This window comes from Mobula birostris, chromosome 1 (genome assembly GCF_030028105.1).
Source record: "Mobula birostris isolate sMobBir1 chromosome 1, sMobBir1.hap1, whole genome shotgun sequence".
Lineage (NCBI taxonomy): Eukaryota > Metazoa > Chordata > Chondrichthyes > Myliobatiformes > Myliobatidae > Mobula > Mobula birostris.
Window position 1 is genome coordinate 113,791,477 of NC_092370.1, and position 12,962 is coordinate 113,804,438.

A 12,962-nucleotide genomic window follows, 5' to 3' on the forward strand; every position below is an offset into this window, starting at 1 on the left:
TCCGAATACCCTTTGACACCATGACTAAATAAGTACTTATCAGCCTCCGATTCAATAAACCCAATAACTTTGCCTCCATGGCCGTTTCTGGCAACGAATTTTACAGATTCTCAGAAATTCCTCCTCGTTTCTGTTCTGAAATGATGTTCTATTATGTGTCTGTGCCCTTTGGTCCTGGACTCCCCCACTACTGGAAAATCCTCTCATCGTCCAGGCCTTTACATATTCAGTAGGGTTCACAGAGATATCCCTTAGTCTTCTAGGCTCCAGCAAGAACAGGTCTGCTACCATCAAATGTTCCTTATATGATAATTTATTCCTGGAACCATTATCTTAAACCTCCTCCGGACCCTCCCTGATGCCAGGTCATTCTTTGCCGGATATGGAGCCCAAAAGCACTGAGGATACTGCATAAGTAGTCTACCGATCTCTTATAAAGACTCAACATTACAATTTTTATTTATTAGATTTCTGAATGGACAATGAATCCACATGTACTTCATCACTATTTTTTTTTTGCTTTGCTCTCTTCTTCTCGACTTATTTAATTTAACATATATCTTATTGTAATTTATAGATTTTATTATATATTGCACTGTACTGCAGCCGCTAAATAACAAGTTCCACGACCTATGTCAGTGATATTAAACCTGATTCCCATTCTATTCTGAATAAATACTAGACCCCTCGAAATTATTGCTGTCATTGCATTTGCCTTCTCCACTACTGAGTCAAACAGCAAGTTAGCCTTTAGGGAATCCCGCACCAGAACTCTCAAGTCTTCTTGCACATTCGGTTTCTGCTTTCTCCCTCTCTTCAGAGAATATTCTGTGCCTTTATTCCTTCTACCAAAGTGCATGGTCATACACTTCCCTACACTGTGTTCCATCTGCCACTTTTTTGTCCATTCTCCTAATCTGTCCGACTCCTTTTGCAGACTTCCTGCCCTCTATTTTGCTTTGACCTCCCTTAACTCCGTTTCTCTTTACACAGATGCCATCTGTCCATATGAGTATTTTAAGCATTTTTTGTTTTTATGTCATAGTTTCATTGAGTAACAAAGCCTGGATTTAGGCCCTTCGGCCCCAATCGGCCATGCTGGCCACAGCATCCTCCCTGCTAGTTCCAGCTGGTGCATTTGAGTCAGAGTCCTTCAAGCCCTTTCCTTCCATTTACCTATGCAAATACATCTTAAATATTACAAATGCACCATCTCAACCACTTCCTCAGGCAGCTCACTATCCTTTGCATAAAGAAATTACCTTTTAGGTCTCTTTTAAATCTCTTCTCTATTACCTTGTATCAGTGTCCTCTAGTTTTTGTCTCTCCAATCCTGGGGAAAAGGCCATGAACCCTCTATACCCCTCATGATTTTATGAACTTCTACAAGTTTAAGTTCTTCGAAATTCTTTCTTTATTGTGAGACGTGTGGGAATAGATCATTCAGAAAATTGAGGGGTTCATAGGAGTTACAGAGAGATAGTTTTGCTGGAAACAGGTAGCTGGGTGATCATCAAGAGAGGGAAGGAGTTTTGGCAGATAGTACAGAATACCTCTGTGGCTATTCCCTTCAACAAGTGTATCATTTTATATAGTTTTAGGGAGATGACCTACCACAGTGGTCTGTGTTTTCAGCAGGCAGTATATCTCTTTGGTTTGGAAAGGAAAGTGGTGGCTGGGGAGGAGAAAGAAGAGGCCAGTAGTCGTGATGGAGGTCATTGGTTAGCACTAGTTAGTGAAACAGACAGGAGGACCTGAGACAAGAACAAGACTCTTGGATGGTATATTGCCTCCCAGGTATAGAGGATCAGAGATATCCTGAATTCAGTCCATAGCCATGTTAAGGGGGAGGGTGAGATGCGATAAGTCATGGTACATAATGATACCAATGATATAAGCAGGAAAAGTGACGAGGACTTGCAAAATGAGTTCAGGGAATAAGCTACAAAGTTAAAAGACAGGACCTCCAAGATGGAGATCGCACAAAGCTATGCATTGCAGTGAGGTAGAAAATAAGGAAGACTGTGCAGTTTGACATGTGATTCAGCAGATGGTGCATGGGAGAGGGTTTCAGAGTTTTTGGATCACTGAACTCCATTCCAGGGCAGGCGGGATCTCTGCAAATAGGTCAGTTTTCACCCAAACTGGAGAGCAACCAATATCCTTACAGGAAGGTTTGCTTTTCTTACTCGGAAGTGTTCTAACTAATGTTTAAGAGGGATGGTATCCAGAGTGGAAGGACGAAGACTGAGGTGGTTGTGGAGAAAAAATAGATGTAATGACTACAAGGAAATATTTTGTGGATGTTGCTCTGGCTTTCCAGCATATTCGGCATTTCTCGTTTTTAAGCAGAGATGCAAACTGCAAGATTGAGCAGGGTGGATAAATGTTCTGAGTTTCATCTATTGCAAGACAAGGACGGTTGTAGGTAAGGCTAATACACATAGAGCATGGATCCATGTGTGGACTTACGATGTTGAAACCATTATTGAGATATGGTTACAGGAGTGTGAAGACTGACAGCCCATCGTTCTGGCATTCCGCTGATTTAGACAAGTCAGAGAATGAGGTATTAAAGGGGAAGGGATTACTCTTACATAACTCATATAATGTCATAGCAATGCTCAGATGATATACAGAAGGCTCATCTGCCAAGGCAATTTTCATGAATCCGTGGAATATAAAATGGATGATCATGTTAATGGGACTTTGTAGAGTTACTAATAGTCAGCAGGATTTGGGCAAACAAATTCATAGGGTGACAGCAGACAGTTGCAAGAAATATAAGGTTGTTACAATAACACATACAAGATGCAAGAGTAACTCAGCAGGGAAGGCAACAACTGCAGAAGGAATAAACAGTCAATGTTTTTGGCTGAGACCCTTCATCAGGATTCATTGAGGGTGCCGATGAAGTGTCTTGGCTTAAGCTTTTACGCTTTCTTCCTTTTTATAGGAAAACCTGACCTCATGAGTTCCTCCAGGACGTTATTTGTGTTACTCCAGATTTCCAGCATCTGCAGAATCTCTAGTGTTTAGGTTGAGATAGTGGGTGATTTTAACTTTCTGCATATTAATTAGGACTCCCATACTGTACAAGAATTGGATTAGATAACGTTTGTCAAATGTGTTCAGGAAAGTTTCATTATCAATATGTAGAATTCCCAACTAAAGAGAGCACAAGATTGGATCTCTTCATCGGAAATGAGACAGGGCAGATGACAGAAATGAATATAGTGAAACACTTTGGATATAGTGATCATAATTCCATCGACTTCAAAATAATTATGGAGATTGGATAGGATTGTTTTTCAAGTTAAGATTCTAAACTGGAGGAAGAGCAATTTTGATGGCATCAGAAGCAATCTGCCAGGTGTGGATTGGGATAGGATGTTTTCTAACAAAGAGACGTTGGCAGGTGGTTGGTCTTCAACAGTGTTGTGTATTGAGAGTACACAATATGTATATTTCTATTAGAATAAAAAGCAAAGTTGGCAGGTTGAGGGAACCTTATTTATCATAGGATATTGAGGACCAGATAAACAAAAAGGAAGCACATATCAGTGTTGGCAGCTAGTGTTAAATGGGGCACTTGAGGAATATAAGACATATAAGAGAACACAAGCGAAAGATCAGGAAGCTGAAAGAGGGTAAGTGGTTGCTCTAGAAGACAAGTTAAACCAGAATCCAAGGGTTCTATAGGTACTGGGAGCAAAAAGATAGAGATGGACAAAATTAATCCCCTTGAAGATCAAGTTGGTCATATATGCATGAAGCTAAAATAGATGCGGAAAAGTATTAACTGTTTTATTTTTGTGTGTGCATTTACTCAGGAGACAGACACAGATACTATAGAATCTGGCAAAACACTAGAGGTCATGGACTATGTTCTGATTACAGAAGAGGAAGTGCTTGCTGTCTTGAGAAGAATTTAGGGTGAATAAATCCCAAAGGCCTAATGAGGTGTCCTCTCCAAAGTTGTGGGAGGCTAGTGCAGAAATTCCAGGGACTCTGGCAGTAATATTTAAAACATCCTTACCCATGGGTGAGGTAGTAGAGGACTGGAGGGTCGCTAACATTTAAGAATGGTTCTAAAAATAATCAGGAAATTGGAGCCTGGTGAACCTGACATTAGTCGTCAGTTTATCTTCGGAAGGTTTTTTCATGGATAGGATGTACATGTACCAGTGTTTGGATAGACAGGGCCTGAAAAGAGATAAGCAATATGGCTTAATGCATGGTAAGTCCTGTCCAACTAATTTATAGAGATTTTTTTTAAGGAGGTTACCAAGAAGTTTGTTGAAGGGAACACAATGGTCCTTAGAAAAGCCTTTGATAAATTACGATATGGCAGAATCGTCGAGAGGATTAAGTCGCCTGGTATTCAGGATGAAGTAGACAGTTAGATTCAATGTTGTTTTAGCGGAGGAAGCCAGAGAATGGTGGTTAGTGTTTGATTCTCTGCCTGGAGGCCTGTGACTAGTGCTGTGCTGCAGGAATTGGTGCTTGATCCATTGATGTTGGTCACTTATATTAATGATTTAAATGACAAGTGAACATCGTGCTGTATACATTCACACCCAAATCATTTACATAATAATTAATGACAGAGGTCCCAACACTGACTCTTGGGTAAATTGAAATTTAATAACCACTGCACAAAATAAAAGGAAAATAATAAATGCAAAGCCAATAGGGCTACAAACTAAAATTCAAACTAAAAATCTAACGCTGACACTGAGCTTTAGAAGCAGTAACTTAATAGTAAGTTAGTAGCACTCCTTTAAGGCGTCAATCTAAATTGGAGTCTTCTTTCTTGGAAAGTGGGCTATGGTAATCAGGGGAGTGTCGCCGTCTTTGTGCTTCAGTCAAGACTCGATAAGACTGAAGGGAGTTAAATAAAACTACAATGCAACCCTAATTGTCTGCAATGTGCATTCTCACCAGCGTGATTGCTGATGACCGCTTTCATCTGCCCTCTCCACAACAGAGTACATGTTTTCACAGATCACCACCCTCACCACTCCCGCAACCCCACCTGTCCACAGCTCCAGAAGCACGAGAGACCTGTGCCCGCTGGAGGTCCTGGATGAGTGACTTTTCCAGGATGTCACGAATTGGAACCCAAGAAAGATTCTCTGGCCCTATCTCTCCCAGTCCATTAGGTACTGGACCCTGTCCCACACTGGGCGAGACGCAAGGAGGAATAGACCAGTGACCCAACCACCAAGATGAGAGGAGGGAAAGTGTCTAAGTTAGGGCTCTCGTACCCTTTGGAAATATTCTCCCAACTCCCTATTCTTGATCGACGAGTGTAAATGAATAGACTGTCGATGAGGCTGATCGGGTAACTTTCGTGGAATTGGATAGAGTTCTTTATCCGAACTAAGGTGAAGGCATTTATGGCATAAGCTGCGAAATCTCTGAGTCAGAGATGATTCGTGTAACCTCTAGCTGCCGGTACCAGTGGATATAGTCCATGCTCACTCTGCTCAGATCGCAGCTCACGACCGTAGTTTTGCCCACTTGTTTGGTGATGGACATCGGAGACTGTGTCAGTTCGGCACCGAGACATCTGCCTGTGGAAACAGAAATCAAAGTCAGAGCATGTTTAAAAGTCTAAAACAAAAGGATTCCGAGGGAGTTGGACTTCCGGGTCATCAAGGGAATGGCGGCGTAAGGAAAAGGTCTCTCGACAAAAAAGGTAAACTGCCTCCAAATCGAAATTAGACAAATACTTAATATTATATAACTACATTAATAAAGGGGGCAAGGATGATGTCTAAGAACAAGATTAAAAAGTCCGCTCAGAAGGCTGATAAACACAAAGAGACGCAGCAAGGCAACGGTCCTAGCTCTCCCACGGCAAGCCAGGACGGAGATAATGAGGAGGAATCGGTGAATCTGTCTTTGATTCTCGGAGAGATTCGCGAGTTCCGACAAGATAACAATAAACAGCTGGAAGATATTAAAGGAGAAATACTAAAAACTAATTCGAGGATAGATGAAGCCGAAGCGAGGATTGTAGGAATTGAGGAGAAGCTACAAAACGCAGAGGAAGTGATAGCAGAAATGCTGAAGCTACAAGAGCAGCTCCAGTGGAAGCTAACAGACCAAGAAGGCCGCTCAAGAAGGGAAAATGTGAGGATCTACGGAGTTCCCGAAGGAACTGAAGGTAAACCCGGATTGATGATTCCCTTCGTGGAGAAGCTGCTTAGAGAGAACCTTGATATACCGGACGCAAAAGACCTACAGATAGAAAGGGCTCACGGCGCGTTGGCACTGCTACCCCCGGCAGGCGCCCAGCCCAGATCAATTCTAGTCAGATTTCTCAGTTACAGATCGCAGGAAGAGGTGCTTAAACGGGCATGGCAAAATAAAGGTTTCATGTGGAGCAACTGTAAAATCAGCTTTGACCACGATTACGCACCGGGGATACTTGCCAGACGGAAGGAATATGTTGAAACACAGAGGGTCCTGAAGGAAAACCACATCAGATTCCAGACCCTGTATCCAGCTCGGCTGAGAGTCTTTTACGATGAAAGAACAAAAACTTACGCTACGGTGGAGGAGGCAACGTCAGACCTGGCGGATCGGGGACTACCTATTAAAGTTATTACCCAACCGGAGTCGCTACTGGAGAGGATTCGGCAGAAGTCGTGGCAGTCAGTGGGGCGAGGACGCTCCACACGAACCAGAGTGTCAAACTACAAGGAAAAGCTGCAAATATTCAGACGCGAATGTACAGAGAATACAGATTAATTAAGAGAAATGACTGAAAAGAGTAAATCGGATTTAAAAGTAAAATGAAAGCTGATAACTGAAAATAAACTAGACGGAATAACTTGAATGATAGCAATATGGTCGAGACATAAATAGGAGAAAATTCTCTATGATTATGCAAACTGCGGAGGGCCCTCTAACACAGGGTGAAGATAGAGGTTATTCCTCTGAACTGAGGCGGGTCGGTGCTCCGGCCTCACTGTGGGAAGTCGGGAAAAATTTTCAAATGTTACACGTTCAAAAATGTCTAGGATGTGGTTATATGTTTTGGTTTACTGTTGAGAAGGGATTGCTTACTGTTTGGTTAGAAAAGGAGGGTTTTTTTTCTACTAGAGAAAAATGCAAATTGAATTGATAAAAATAATTTCCTATAATGTTAATGGGGTTTTGAATCCAATTAAAAGAAATAAGATTATGTCTAAATTGAAAAAAGAGAGGGCACAAATAGCTTTCCTTCAGGAAACACATATGAGCCAACCCGAACATGAAAAATTAAAAAGAATGGGCTTTAAGCATGTATTTTATTCATCATATAAATTGAGCCACAAAAGAGGGGTAGCTATTTTAATATCAAGTATTCTTAATTATGAACATATTTCAGAGACTGAAGACAAAGGTGGACGATTTGTAAAAATTACAGGAAGAATAGAAGGTACAGAAATAACATTGCTGAATGTTTATGCTCCACCAGATTGTGAATGGTTATTCTATAGACACATTTTTGACCTAATGGTCAGTTCTTAAGGGGTAGTAATCTGTGGAGAGGATTTTAATATTAGGTTAAATCCTGCATTAGATTCTTCAAGAATCGTTACTCAGAATAAACCTCTGACTCAGAAAATAAATTTATTGATGGAGGAGTTGGGAATTATAGATGTGTGGAGGGAATTACACCCCACTGGTAAAGATTATACAGATAACTCTTTCCCTCATTCAGCATATTCAAGGATAGACTATTTCTTTATCTTTAATACAGATAGACTCAGGATAAAAAACTGTAATATTACTACAATTGATCTGTCAGATCATAGCCCAGTCTCTATGTCTCTAATCCTGGAAAGGAAAATGAGGAAAACACTGTGGAGGTTAAATTCACATATACTCAATAACCCGAAAGTAATGGACAGATTAAGGGGAGAAATCAAAGAATACCTAGACCTGAATGACACGGGAGAAACATCACCAGTGATCTTATGCGATACATTGAAAGCTGTACTGAGAGGAAAAATTACTTCCATTACCACTCACATGAAAAAAATCAATGCACAAAAATTAGCAGACCTTCAAGAAAAATTAAAACAACTTCAAGTTGTAGATAGCAACAAAAGTAATTCTAATTTAAAACAGGAAATTAGAAAATTGCAAAGTGAAATTGATGATATTTATACATTGGAAACTCAAAGAAATTTTCTTTACCTGAGACAAAAGAATTATGAAGTAGGAGGTAAATCAGCTCAATTATTAGCATATAAATTACGAAAACAACAAGCAGACAATACAACTCATAAAATAAAGAATCCAAAGACGAAGCTTGTGGAGAGTACAATAGGGAAAATTCAAGAGAGTTTTGAAACATATTATTGAGAGCTGTACTCCCAACCCCGGGCCTCCAATGAGGCCTATATAGACACTTTATTGAATTCTTTAGATCTACCCAAGCTTACAGATTTACAAAATGAATGCCTATTAGAACCAGTAACTGTCAAAGAACTAAATGTGGCCATCTCTAGATTAAAGGCTGGAAAGTCTTCAGGTTCTGATGGGTTTACCCCAGAGTGGTACAAATGGCTGAAGTCACAGTTCGCCCCATTACTACTTAACACCTTTAATTGGGTCTTGCAGAGAGGAGAAACTCCACCTTCCTGGAGAGAAGCGATTATTTCAGTTATTCCTAAAGAGGGTAAAGATAAACTAGAATGTGGTAATTATTGGCCAATTAGTGTTCTTAATTTAGATTACATATTATTTACACCTATATTAGCGTGCAGATTGGAAAAGTTTTTACGTGGCCTAATCCACTTAGACCAGACTGGATTTACTCAACAAAGACAAACACAGGACAACATAAGGAGAACTCTACACGTACTAGAACAAGTTATTAAGAACGAGACAGAGACAATGGTAGTGGGATTAGACGCTGAGAAAGCTTTTGATTCAGTTAGTTGGGATTCCTATACAGAGTGTTAGGAAGATTCGGCTTTCAAGAAAAGTTTATTAAAGTAATCCAGACTCTACATGACAGCTCTACAGCTTGAATTAAGATAAATGGGGATCTCTCTGACTTGTTTATTTTAGAGAGAGGCACTAGACAGGGATGCCCAATTTCTCCTCTCCTTTTTGCGCTATATATTGCCCAACTAATAAGACAAAGCGGAATCATAAAAGGTATCAAGGTGGCAGGGATTGAACAGAAAGTGGCGTTATTCGCAGATGATGTTTTAGTCCATCTGAGTGAACCAGAAAAATCATTTATAGGGTTGTTTACACTGTTGGATGACTTTGGGAAAATATCAGGTTATAAAATAAATGTAAAGAAAATGCAGGTTATGTCCCTAAATTATACACCATCCGAAAAACTGCAGGATACATATGATCTTAAGTGGGAAGCTAAATCATTAAAATATTTAGGAATAACCCTGCCGAAGGATCTTTCAACGCTGTCACAGGTAAATTATGGGCCATTAATTTCAGAGATAGATGCAGATATGCATAGATGGAATCTTATCCCCTTTTTAAGTTTAAATTCAAGGATAACTACCATAAAAATGAATATTCTCCCTCGGTTACTGTATCTTTTTTGGACTTTACCTGTGGAGGTGGATGATAATCAATTCAGAGAATGGGACAAATGGATTTCCCGCTTTATCTGGCAAGGAAAGAAACCTAGAATTTGATATAACACCTTACAGTTAGGGAAGGAAGGAGGAGGTATGGTACTTCCTTGCTTGAGAAATTATTTTTATGCTACACAGATAACCCCTCTGTTATATTGGTGTAATAGGGAATATAAGGCTAGATGGAAGGGACTAGAATTTGGATTGGTTGACAGTTTTCCTCTACAGGCCTCAATAGCTGACAAAGGATTGATGGCCCAGTTGGAAAAGTTGAAAATCAGCTGGATAAATCTTACATTAAAAATATGGCAGAAGGTGGTTAATTCATGTGGAATCGATAACATGTTAAAACTTTTCAGATGGTGTGCATATGATACCAAATTCCTTCCCAACAGAGGAGATAAAAGATTTGAACTATGGATGAAGAAAGGTCTTACAACCTACCTCTCATTTACACATAAAAGAGTATTACAAAGTTTCCAATTCCTGCAGGACAAACATGGCCTAGAACACAATGATTTTTTTTAGGTACCTTCAAGTACGACACAATGTTAACCAGAGTTGTAGATATACAGACCTATCAACAGTAGAACTAGAATTTTTCAAGATTCTGAATTCGGCTTGCAGTTCAATACCAAGTAAATCAGTTTCTCGATTATATAATGCACTGTCCCATGCTAAAAATGTAAACACATTGTATATTAAAGAGAAGTGGGAGAAAGAAGCGGGGTTGGTACTTTCAGAGGAGGCTTGGGGGAAAATATGTAGCTTTCAGTGGTCTTCGACTAATTCTTTGACTTGGAGAAAACATTGTTGGAAAAATATTATAAGATACTTCAAGACACCATATCAGGAAAAATATAAAGACACAAAAGTGACGTGTTGGAGAAGGTGCGGCTCCAAGGAGGCAAATCATTTCCATATTTTCTGGGATTGCCCTAAATTAAGTTTATTTTGGAAAGGTATTCATAGAACATTAGTTAAGGTACTTAAGACCCAGATACCTCTGAACTTTGAGACGTTCTATTTGGGGCATGTATTGTTTCTTGAACAGAAGAAAGATATAAAGTTGCTTCAGGCCCGTTTAGCAGCAAGTAAGAAATCAATCACCAGAAAGTGGCTAAATCCAATACCACCTACATTAGAAGATTGGCACGAAATTATCTTGGAAATATTTAAAATGGAAAAGATGACTTACTCCCTGAGAATTCAAAAAGAAAAATTTTATCAAATTTGGAATAAATGGATTGAATATATAACCCCAAAGCGAGCAGACTTTAGATGACTCTCCTAATGATTTATACTGCGCTTCTTATCAACACAGTAATATTGCTAACGTAAACACCCCTGGTCTAAATGTTTACTGTTTTTGTTTTTTTTTGGAAAATAAAGAATTAACACAAATAAAGGAAAAGATTTGGGAAAGGGATAAAAAATGATAAAATTAAGTAAATAAGTAGATAGGGATTGGATAATTATGTTTGGGGGTAGGAGCAAACATGACCAAGTTAGGATATAAACACCTACAATGGTTGTTAGACCGCTTTGCTGAACATCTACGCTCTGTCCACCAGAGAAAGCAGGATCTCCCAGTGGCCACACATTTTAATTCCACATCCCATTCCCATTCTGACATGTCTATCCACGGCCTCCTCTACTGTAAAGATGAAGCCACACTCAGGTTGGAGGAACAACACCTTATATTCCGCCTGGGTAGCCTCCAACCTGATGGCATGAACATCGACTTCTCTAACTTCCGCTAAGGCCCCACCTCCCCCTCGTACCTCATCTGTTACTTATTTTTATGCACATATTCTTTCTCTCACTCTCCTTTTCCTCCCTCTGTCCCTCTGAATATACCTCTTGCCCATCCTCTGGGTCCCCCCTCCCTCCCCCGTCTTTCTTCCCGGACCTCCTGTCCCATGATCCTCTCGTATCCCCTTTTGCCTATCACCTGTCCAGCTCTTGGCTCTATCCCTCCCCCTCCTGTCTTCTCCTATCATTTTGGATCTCCCCCTCCCCCTCCAACTTTCAAATCCCTTACTCACTCTTCTTTCAGTTAGTCCTGACGAAGGGTCTTGGCCTGAAACGTCGACTGTACCTCTTCCTAGAGATGCTGCCTGGCCTGCTGCGTTCACCAGCAACTTTAATGTGTGTTATAATGGTTGTTACATAGGCTTACATACAACATTTTGGACCAGAAGAAATGGTCCAGGAGAGATATATAGAAATTATTATTAATCCACTATTATTACTATTTTTCTTAACAACTAATATCATTACTTAGCCTAATAGATTAGAATTTCAACTGCACATAATTATCTATTTAAGTGTCTATTTTCTTTTTATATCATCTTAATGTGTACTTAGGAATGTATAAATAATTATAGTTTTATACATATACAAAGAAAAATGGAAAAGGTTATACATGTGAAAAAAGTCCATGATACTTGTGAATTCGTTATCCAAATAAAAATAAAAAATTAAAAAAAAATAAAAGTCTGAAGTAAACAGAGAGTAAACAGATGCAAATCTATCAACTAACGGAGGAAAAGTATCACAAAAGCCACACAACCCAGCCGCATGGTGTTTGTCGAGTTGTGACTGTATTTGACACGGATTTAGATGTGGCCTGGCCAGTTATAAATAACAGCACACTTCACGTCCCACTTTCTCTCAACATGTCACAGACCACGCCTTCAACCCCATTTGAAAAAGACACTATTATTTCTTCTGCATAAAATGAGATTTTGTTAGAATTGCACAGCAATTCATTGGATGATTTTTTTTGTTTGGGTTTCGAACTTGCTCTCGTTTAACATGAAGAAATCTATCACGATAACAGGCCTTTCCGGACCACCAAGTCTGGGCCATCCAATTCCATCAATTTTGCAGATGCTGAAGGACTTCTCACACTGACTTCTCCCCTTCCTTTGGGTGGGATGTTTGATGAACCAAATGCCATCAACACCATGGGTGTGATTCTGTTCATCTAAGTCCTGAAAAAATGGTTTCGGCCCGAAACTTCGACTATTTACTCTTTTCCGTAATTGCTGCTTGGCCTGCTGAGTTCCTCCAGCATTTTGTGTGTGATGCTTTGGGCGCCTACTAATCCTTACATCTTGTGAACGTGAGAGGAAACTGGAGCAGCCGGACCAAACCCACGCGGTCACAGGAAGAACGTAGAAATTCCTTTCAGGAGTATGACGGAATTTAACCTGGGTCGCTGGCATTACTCTAACTGATCCAGTACCGTTCCGTCACAAAACTTTCCCCAAATTAGTCATCTCCTGCCAGTTGTCTTTTCAGTTACACGTCAACATACCTAAAATATTTATCATCCGT